At 40.8% G+C, this 10,388-nt stretch overlaps 1 long non-coding RNA gene across 1 annotated transcript; it reads left to right on the plus strand.

Moving 5' to 3' along the window:
- The first annotated feature begins 1,229 nt into the window (after positions 1 to 1,229).
- Positions 1,230 to 10,122, plus strand: LOC142018700 (uncharacterized). Its single transcript, XR_012646889.1, has 3 exons — positions 1,230 to 1,349; positions 2,773 to 2,835; positions 9,831 to 10,122. It is a non-coding gene; the product is annotated as an uncharacterized LOC142018700 (long non-coding RNA).
- Positions 10,123 to 10,388: the final 266 nt, after the last annotated feature.

The following is a 10,388-nucleotide window of genomic DNA, read 5'->3' on the forward strand; positions in this document are numbered from 1 at the left end:
AGTTGTTGAAGGATATCAACAACGCGGAGGCAGCAGTAAGAATGTTCAGAGACTTGGAAGCTGGTATAGAATGAGTAGAGGTACAAGACAAGGAGATCCGATATCACAAAGTATCTTGTCACACACTGAGAGAGAGCAATGAACAAGATCAGGGAAGAGGTAGAAGGGATATTGGTGCACGGGATAAGAATTCACAGCTTGACGTTTGCGGATGATATAGTTATCATCGAGGAAGATGAAGAGAAGCTGTTGAGAATGGTGCAGGTGCTAAATAAGGAAGGAAAGCGGTACGGACTGATTATGAACATTAATAAAATGAAGACAATGGTATTTGGAGATAAGAAAATAGGAAGGAAGATCAGCATAGACAGGATCGAACTAGAGAACATAGAGAAGTTCACGTATCTGGGAAGGAACATAGGCTCTATATTGTAAGAAGGAAATAGCAACTAGAATAGTGAAAGCAAGAACAAGTTTGAAGGCAATGGATAAGATCTCAAGAAACAAAGCGATTAGCTTAAAAACAAAGCTGAGTGTCTTGAACACGTGTATTCAGAAGCATGTTGTGCAGGTGAGACACAGGTGATAACAAAAGAGTCAAAGAGAAGGATATTGGTGGTTGAGAGGAGTTGTTATAGAAAGATCCTGAGAATAGGATGGATGCAGAAGGTCACCTATGAAGAATTATATAGGAAGATACAGCTGAAAGGGAACCTGCTGGAGAAGGTTATACAAAGAAAGTTACACCTATTCGGGCATATCTGCAGAATGAACAATGAGCGAAAAGTCAAGACCCTGGTATTCGTCATAACGGACGGTTCAAATAGGAGAGGTAGATGATGCAGTAGATTGGTGTGGAGCTCATCTGCAGAAACTAAGCCACTCTGCACAGGACAGGGAAAGATGGAAGGAAATAAGGAGGCATTGGTTGCCAACGGGCACTGAGTCCATGATTGTTGATGGTGATGATGTTGCTTTTACTAGTGTTTTCCTCAAATTATATACCTTAAAGTTTGTATTTACTTGCAGAGCTGCTGAAAATCTCTAACAACATTTTGAGTAATGCTGAGAGCATCAGAAGCATTAAAAGGTTGGCCCTAATACAATATATTCTCCACATTCTTAACTAATGTAACATTGCTCTTTTAAAAATTACATTTATATAAGAATATCATTTCTTAATTTTAGAAATAAGTGTCTTTGTCTGACTGGCCCTGAAAAGAAACACCACTCAAATCAATGGGAGCTTTGCCATTAATTTGAATGCGGGAGGAATCAGAGCTTTGGTTGTTTATTTCAGAGAGCTCTGGGGATCTAAGAAGAAATTATGCATCTTTTCCCAATTTATAGTAAGTAACTTACTGAAATTCATTTGCAGTGGGAGTTCTTTTGTGGCACAAATAATTTTGGATTGAAGATAAAGTGCTTTTCCAAAGAATTGTACGTGCACATATTCTATGCTCGTTTTCATCCAGTAAGTGCAAAATTTCAGTGTTTTGCTTCAGAATAATAAAAAATATTAGAGAAAGACTCACCCCTTGCTTAAAGTAAAGCACATGCTTAAGTATTTGCATAGTGTCAGTGCATGACATTCTATATTTGAAAGAAACTCAGAATGGCATCTAGGTATGTGAGGTGGGAGGAAGAGATGCCTCTCTATTTAAAAGGCAGGACAAAGGAAAAACATCAAATACTTTCCTTTTAGATACATGGATAGAACTATCACAATCTGAGCTGATGCTTGTGTTAGGCTTTGCACAAATTTTGTGTGGTACACTGAGGATATGTATGAGAGTATCATTTAACTTTTTAAAAAGGCTTACTGTTTTCAGAAACAATAAAAGAGACATATTCCTTCAATTGTAGCACGATAAAATCAAATCAATGCAGAACTATACATAGCTGGAAAATGTGAAGGGGCTTCAGTGTGCAGCGGCAGTTAGTAAGGCAAATAGGATGTTAGGAATTATTAAAAAAGGGATCGACAATAAGACAAAAGATATCATACTTCCCCTATATAAAACTATGGTACGCCCACATCTCGAGTACTGCGTGCAGATGTGGTCTCCTCACCTCAAAAAAGATATATTGGCATTAGAAAAGGTTCAGAAAAGGGCGACTAAGATGATTAGGGGCTTGGAAAGGGTCCCATATGGGGAGAGGCTAGAGAGACTGGGACTTTTCAGTTTGGAAAAGAGGCGATTGAGGGGCGATATGATAGAGGTATATAAAATCATGAATGGTGTGGAGAAAGTGAATATAGAAAAATTATTTACCTTTTCCCATAATACAAGAACTAGGGGACACCAAATGAAATTGATGGGTAGTAGGTTCAAAACTAATAAAAGGAAATTTTTCTTCACACAGCGCACAGTCAACCTGTGGAACTCCTTGCCCGAGGAGGCTGTGAAGGCCAGGACTCTATTAGGGTTTAAAAAAGAGCTTGATAAATTTTTGCAGGTCAGGTCCATAAATGGCTATTAGCCAGGGATAAAGTATGGTGCCCTAGCCTTCAGAACAAGGGCAGGAGATGGATGGCAGGAGATAAATCACTTGTCTTCTGTTCTCCTTCTCTGGGGCACCTGGCATTGGCCACCGTCGGCAGATGGGATGCTGGGCTTGATGGACCTTTGGTCTGACCCAGTATGGCCATTCTTATGTTCTTATGTTCTTATGTTCAACAAAACCCATGTAATACTTGCACTTTAAAGGAATGGGTGGGCCGGGAGTAACATGTTTACAATATACTACATTTAGAATCTCATCTTGCAGACCTGACAAAAGCAAAAGTTCCTTTGAAGTCACTACAGGACTCGTAAAATATGACATAATGAGGTAAGTTTTATTTTGCTGTTTTATTGACCAGTTCTCATATCCCCTTTACTAGTCCCCAGCCCCACGATACTCTATGGTCATTTTCAACATAAATCCCATTGACCTCAAGGTGGGGGTCAGCTGGGTCCAGTAAAAGCATAAAATACAAACATTTGGAAAATATAATAGATTTCTTAATTTCTGTATTTAGAAATAGGTTAACTGAAATATCGTCATTCCAAATTATGTTCCACCAGGTTCCTGTCTTAACAAGCTGTGAGTTTTTTGACTTCCGTGTATGACCTGAATCAACATCCAGTACTTGTAATTTTAATTTCCTTGACAATTGCTTCATAAGGCTTTAGGGAGGAATTAAATGACAGAAGATACTCAGGAAACTTATATTTATGTGAGGTGTTTGAAGAATTCTACTTTGCAATTTGTTTCTTCCTTTACAAGGCTGTAAAGAATGTCAGAGCCAAAGTCAGTAAATAACATTCCCTGCCCCTGAAAAAATACCTGGTGTGGTATCAATATTTTTATAGTTCCAGTGGTTTGGACTGTTTCACAGTAACTGCCATTTTGTCCGGAAAATTCACAAACTAGAATTTAAAAAAAAATTCACAGTTTTTCACTCAGTGGAATTACTATATGGTTTTGAAGGTTGTTTTCATATGGCAGTGTGTATGGAAACTGTGTATTGTTCCATTGTTGTTAAATAAACTTGGCTTATTTCAATCCCAATGCAGTCTATATTGCTTTGTTTTTATCTTGTGACTGTAATGCAGCAGTTTATTGCTTCCCTGCAGTGGTATGAAGCTAGTTAACAATGTAATTTATTAGGTGATGAGCTTTCGTGGAACAGACCCACTTCTTCAGATCATAGCCATACCAGAACAGACTCAATATTTAAGGCACAGAGAACCAAAGATAGTAATCAAGGTTGACAAATCAGAAAAATATTATCAAGGTGAGCAAATCAGAGAGTAGAGGGGCAGAAGGTGGGCAGGGGGAGTCAAGAATTTTAATGGAGTGGGTCATTCTGTTAATGACCTGAAGGTTTGCGTCTTACTGAAGAGGAATTTTCACAGCAGATGGGCAAGACAGGCTGCTGAACTCTCTTGTATATTCAAATTCGACACATTAACACTTGGTTTGAACCGAGATGGGAATTTTTTAGGTCATTATAGGGGCTCTTTTGCATACTTGGCTTAATCTAATTCTTGACTGCCCCCTGCTCACCTTCTGCCCCTCTGCTCTCTGACTCGCTCACCTTGATAATATTTTTCTGATTTGTCAACCTTGATTACTATTTTTGGTTCTCTGTGCCTTAAATATTGAGTCTGTCCTGGTATGGCTATGGTCTGAAGAAGTGGGTCTGTCCCACGAAAGCTCATCACCTAACAAATTATTTTGTTAGTCTTTAAAGTGCTACTGGACTGATTTTTTGTTTTGATAGTATATAGTCGAGTACGGCTTTCTGTCTGTTACTAGTTAATAATGTGTAAAGCAAAACAAGGGGCTAATTGGGTGCTACATACACATAGTGCCAATAGGAATCAGAGCAGAAGTGGTTGAGCATTTATTCTGGGGCATTTCACTTCACATTGAAATGTATGTAAAGGCAACTTTTTCAAACTCTCTATTTTGATTTGAGGGTTCATTTGGGTGGCAGGTACCTATTGTCAATAAGGAGCAAAGAGGCTGTGGTAGGTTGTTGCTGTAGATAATTGCTTTCCATTGTTACCTGAAAACAACTTTCAGATTTCCATTTGGTCTGAGAAAAAGCTACTCCAGGTGTGTGGAAAAACAAGGTGTTAATTGGGTGAGTGATCACACATCACATGCAAGGCAATGTCTACATTAACGCTTTTATCTATATAACTTATGTTGCTCAGGCATGTGAGGGCGAAAAATCTGGGCTACGTAAGTTACACATATCAGAGAGGTAGCTGTGTTAGTCTGTGTCTTCAAAAACAACAATAAGTCCTGTGGCACCTTATGTACTAACAGATATTTGGGAGCATAAGCTTTTGTGGGAAAAGACCCACTAATTTGCCCACAAAAGCTTATGCTCCCAAATATCTTTTAGTTTATAAGGTGCCACAGGACTTCTTGTTTTTTTCTAAATTATGCCATGAGATCTCTTGGCAGTCACTCAATAACAAGTTGGATATCTTCATGTCACCCTTCTTCCTCTGAATCTGTTGATAGCTGGCCAGCCTAATTCTGGAGCTGTAGGTCTCATCAGAGAAGGGGCAGATATTGGTAGGTGCTGGAAGGGTGTGAATCACCTTTTTCTCCTCTTGTTTCATTTTCCATCTCTCCTCATGTGCACTGCAGCAGGACCTCTCAAATTGCACCACCCCTTCATGGATTACTGCTCTCCACTGGGGATGGCCCTGGGCAAGGTGTGAGAAGCATGAGAAGCACTGATATAAACAGCACTATGTCAGTTGGAGACATAAGAATGGTGATTCTGGGTCAGACCAAAGGCCTGTCTAGCCCAGTATCCTGTCTTCTGACAGTGGCCAATGCCAGGTGTCCCAGAAGTATGAACACAACAGGTAATCATCAATTGATCTCTCCCCTGTCACCCATTCCCAGCTTCTGACAAACAGGGGCTAGGGACACCATTCCTACCCACACTGGCTAATAGCCAGTGATGGACATATCCTTCATGAATTTAACTAGCTCTTTTTTTGGGCCCTATTAAAGTTTTGGCCTTTTCAAAATCCTCTGGCATGGACTTTCATATCTTGCTATGTCTTTCATAAAGGCATATTTTCTTCTGTTTATTTAAACATGCTACCCATTAAAGATTAAAGACATAGCTACTGCTGTTTGTTGTGGGTGGTTTATTTATGGTGATAGACAACTCTCTGTGTTGGCATAGAGTGGCTATATGAACGATCTTGCAGTAAAGCTGCACCCCTCTCAGCTCATTAGTGTAGATATGGCCTAACTCTTAAAAAACATACATGTAGAAGATGCAAATCCATAAACCAGGGATAACCTACTAATGAAATATCAAAACAAAAAAGCAGTCCAGTAGCACTTTAAAGACTAATAAAATATTTATTAGGTGATGATGCTATAAGTGGGTTAAGGGAATTGGGTGTGATCTGTGGTGGGTTCTGCACCAACACAGCATGGGGACCCTGGAACAGCTTATTAACATGTCTGGAGATGGATTGCCGATTGTCCCTGAAGAGCTCCATAAAGCTCTGAGACAGGTACTCTTAAATCCTTTTCGCAAGGTTTCTGGGAGGCCTGCCTTATTCTGACCTCCATAATAGGACACCTTTCCATGCCAAGCCATCAGTGAATAGTCTGGCATCATTGCACCACAGAGCAATGCAGCATACCAACCAGCCTTCTGGATGGATCGAGACTGGCTAACCTAGTGAGGAGGGCTTTAAACTAGGTTCGACGGGGACAGGTGACCAAAGCCCACAGGAAAATAAAAAACCTGGAGACCTGGGAGTTGGGTTGGAAATGGGAGGGATCATGGACTATAATAGCAGAGAAAAAAGAGGGACTAGGCAGAACTGAGAGGCTAAAGCAAATCAGTATCTTAGATGCCTATATACAAATGCAAGAAGTAGGGGTAATAAGCAGGAAGAACTTAAAATCCTAATAAACAAACACAACTATGACATAATTGTTATCACAGAAACTGGGTGGGATAATACATGTGATTGGAATATTGGCATAGATGGGTACAACTTACTCAGGAAGGGTAGGCAGGGTAAACATGGAGGAGGTGTTGCCTTATATATCAAAAATATGCACACCTGGACTGAGGTGGAGATGGATGCAGGAGACAGACATGTTGAGAGTCTTTGGGTTAAGTTAAAAGGGGTGAAAAACAAGGGTGATGTCATGATAGGGGTCTACTACAGACCACCTATCCAAAACACAGGACTTGGTGGTGATGGGGCATTTCAACTATCCAGACATATATTGGGAAACTAACACGGTGAGGCACAGATTATCCAGAAAGTTCTTGGATTGCATGTATGACATTTTTTTCATATCAGAAGGTGGGAAAAGCTATTGGGGGAAGCAGTTCTAGATTTGATTTTAACGAATAGGGAGGAACTTGTTGAGAATTTGAAAGGGGAAGGTAGCTTGGGAGAAAGTGCCCATTAAATCATAGAGTTCATGATTCTAAGAAATAGTGAAAGGGAGAAAAGCTAAATAGAGACAATGGATTTCAGGAAACCAAATTTTGATAAACTCAGAGAGTTGGTAGGTAAGGTCCCATGGGAAGCAAGATTAAGAGAAAAAACAACTGAAGAGAGTTGTTAGTTTTTTCAAAGGGCCATTATTAAGGGCCCAAAAGCAAGCTATACTGCTGCATAGGAAAGATACAAAGTATGGTTAAAGACTGCCTTGGTTTAGCCAGGAGATCTTGCATGATCTCAGAATCAAAAAGGAGTCATATAAAAAGTTGAAAGTAGGAGAAATTACAAAAGATGTATATGAGCAAACAATACGTATATGCAGGGACAAAATTAGAAAGGCCAAGGCACAGAATGAGCTCAAACTAGCTAGAGACATAACGGTTAACAAGAAGTCACTCTGTAAATATATTAGAAGCAAGAGGAAGACCAAAGACAGGGTAGGCCCACTACTCAGTGAGGAGAGAGAAAAAATATCAGGAAACTTGGAAATGGCAGAGGTGGTTAATGACTTCTTTGTTTCGGTCTTCATCAAGAAGGCTGATGGAGAAATGCTGATTATGGTTAATGCTAGTGCGAAGAGAGTAGGTTTAGAGGACAAAATACAAAAAGAACAAGTTAAAATTATTTAGAAAAATTAGATATCTGCAAGTCATTAGGGCCTGGTGAAATGCATCCTAGAATACTTAAGGAGCTGATAAAGGAGGTTTCTGAGCCTTCTGCTATCATCTTTGAAAAGTTCTGGAAGTCAGGAGAGATCCCAGAAGACTGGAAAAGGGCAAACATAGTGCCCATCTATAAAAAAGGGAAAAAAGAACAACCCAGGAAACTACAGACCAGTCAGTTTAACTTCTGTGCCGGGAAAGATAATGGAGCAAATATATAAGGAATTCATCTGCAAACATCTGGAAGAAAATAAGGTGATAAGTAATACCCAGCATGGATTTGTAAGGAACAAATAATGCTAGAACAATCTGATAGCTTTTTTTGGCAGGATAACAAGTCTTGTGCATAAGGGTGAGGTGGTAGATGTGGTATACCTAGATTTTGTAAGGCATTTGACATGGTCTCGTGTGATCGTCTTATCAATAAACTAAGCAAATACAAATTAGATGGGGCCACTATAAGGTGGGTCTGTAACTGGCTGGATAACCATTTTCAGAGAGTAGTTATTAATGGATTGCAGTCATGCTGGAAGGGCATAACAAGTGGGTTTCCTCAGGGATTTGTTTTGGGACCAGTTCTGTTCAATATCTTCATCAACAATTTAGATATTGGCATAGGGAGTACGCTTATTAAGTTTGCAGATGATACAAAGGAGGGAGGGGCTGCAACTACTTTGGAGGATAGGCTCATAATTCAAAATGATCTGGACAAACTGGACAAATGGTCTGAGGTAAACAGCATGAAGTTTAATAAGGACAAATGCAAAGTATTCCACGTAGGAAGACGCAATCAGCTTCAAACATGCAGAATGGAAAGTGACTGTCTAGGAAGGGGTACTGTGGAAAGGGATTTAGGGGTCATAGTGGATCACAAGCTAAATGTGAGTCAACAGTGGAATGCTGTTGCAAAAAAAGCAAGCATGATTCCGGGATGCAATAACTGGAGTGTCGCAAGCAAGACACGAGAAGTCATTCTTCTGCTCTACTCAGTGTTCATTAGGCCTCAGTTGGAGTGTTGTGTCCAGTTCTGGGCACCACATTTCAAAAGAGATGTGGGAAAATTGGAGAAGGTCCAGAGAAGAGCAACAAGAATAATTAAAGGTCTAGAGAATATGAGTTATGAGGGAAGACTGAAAGAACTGGGCTTGTTTAGTTTAGTAAAGAGAAGACTTAGCAGGGTAATGATAGTGGTTTTCAATTACCTCAAAGAGGGTTACAAGGAGGAGGGATTAAAATTGTTCTCCTTGGCCTCTGAGGGTAGGGCAAGGAGCAATGGGCTTAAACTGCAGCAAGGGAGGTTTAGATTAGACATTAAGAAAAACTTCCTAACTGTCAGGGTGGTTAAACACTGGAATAAGTTATCTAGGGAGGTTGTGGAATCTCCATCACTGGAGATATTTAAGAGCAGGTATGATAGACACCTATAGGGGATGGTCTAGATGGTGTTTGGTCCAGCCAAGAGGGCAGGGAACTGGACTCAATGACCTCTTGAGGTCCCTTCCATTCAAGGATTCTATGATCATATTCAGCCAGCATCTGTTCGTTGTCAATGTGTGTCATTCTAAGGAGGCTACTATCTCACACTGCAACCTAAAAGTAGTGAGAGGCATATGGAATTTAAGGGCATTAAGCTATGATAGCACAAACAACACTGCCATGCCTGGCCCACTCCCCTCCCTTCCCTGGATTCTCAGGGGAAGGGAAACTTTCAATGTGCCAGCAAAGTGTGAGGGGAAGCATGCAATAACTGTGAGAATCATGCGCCCCAGATAGCACAAGCCTCACTGCCATGCCTTGCCTTCCCACTTCCCTGGGCTATAGGGGGAAGGGAAGGCTGTGGGGGGTGGGGGTTGCAGAAGCATGTGGCAACTAAAACTGCTGCATCCAAAGCCATCATGCCCCCTCCTTGCAGCATGCATAACTGCAGAAACTGCTTTTGGAATATATGGTTCTCCATATGGCTTGAAACCATGCTGCAATCTGTGGCTTACCATGACTGGAAGCAAACCAAGTTAAGTAGGTTCTGTAAGAGCTCTGTGTAGTACCTGCTGCACAGAGGATGCCAAAAAGCAAAAATTTGTCCTTGTATCTTGTTGTAAAACTTGTCACTTCTACAGTAAATGTACCTCTTTAACGTTTGGACCTCACTTATGTTTTGTTGCAGTTTGTGCAACAATGGATTCTTTGATGACAGCCTCCCTCCTCCAGCTGTTAGACTGGCACAGATCAAAAAGCAAAAGCAAACGTGGGAAGATATGTTCCTGGAGCATGTGCAAGTCGCCCACACAGACAGAGCACAATTAAATGAATGGAAGAGGACCATGATGGAGGAGAGGAGGGCAGATTGGGAGGAGAGGAGAGTGTGAAGTCCATAACCAGGAGGAAATGTTGAAGTTCATGGTGCAGCAAACAGCTCCTGAAGTGCCTGGTAATGGAGCACAAACCCATTACAGGGGTGCCAGAATGCAGGGTGGTGAGGGAGGGAAGAAGTCAAGGGCAGCCTTTCATTCAACCCCCAAAATCATTTCTCAGAACAGAAGGCTGACACACCCCCCCAACTGTGATTGCAAAATGCCTTTTGTACTTGCTTACTTGTCTCGGAAGCCCCTCCAAGAACTCCTTTACTGTGTGCTTCATTTTGTCCCCTAAATAAAAATGCATAATCTCTCAAAAACAATGTGTTTATTGCTTGTGTTGCACACGGAGTAGGAAAGCTTTTCAG

The sequence above is a fragment of the Carettochelys insculpta genome, chromosome 10 (genome assembly GCF_033958435.1).
Source record: "Carettochelys insculpta isolate YL-2023 chromosome 10, ASM3395843v1, whole genome shotgun sequence".
Lineage (NCBI taxonomy): Eukaryota > Metazoa > Chordata > Testudines > Carettochelyidae > Carettochelys > Carettochelys insculpta.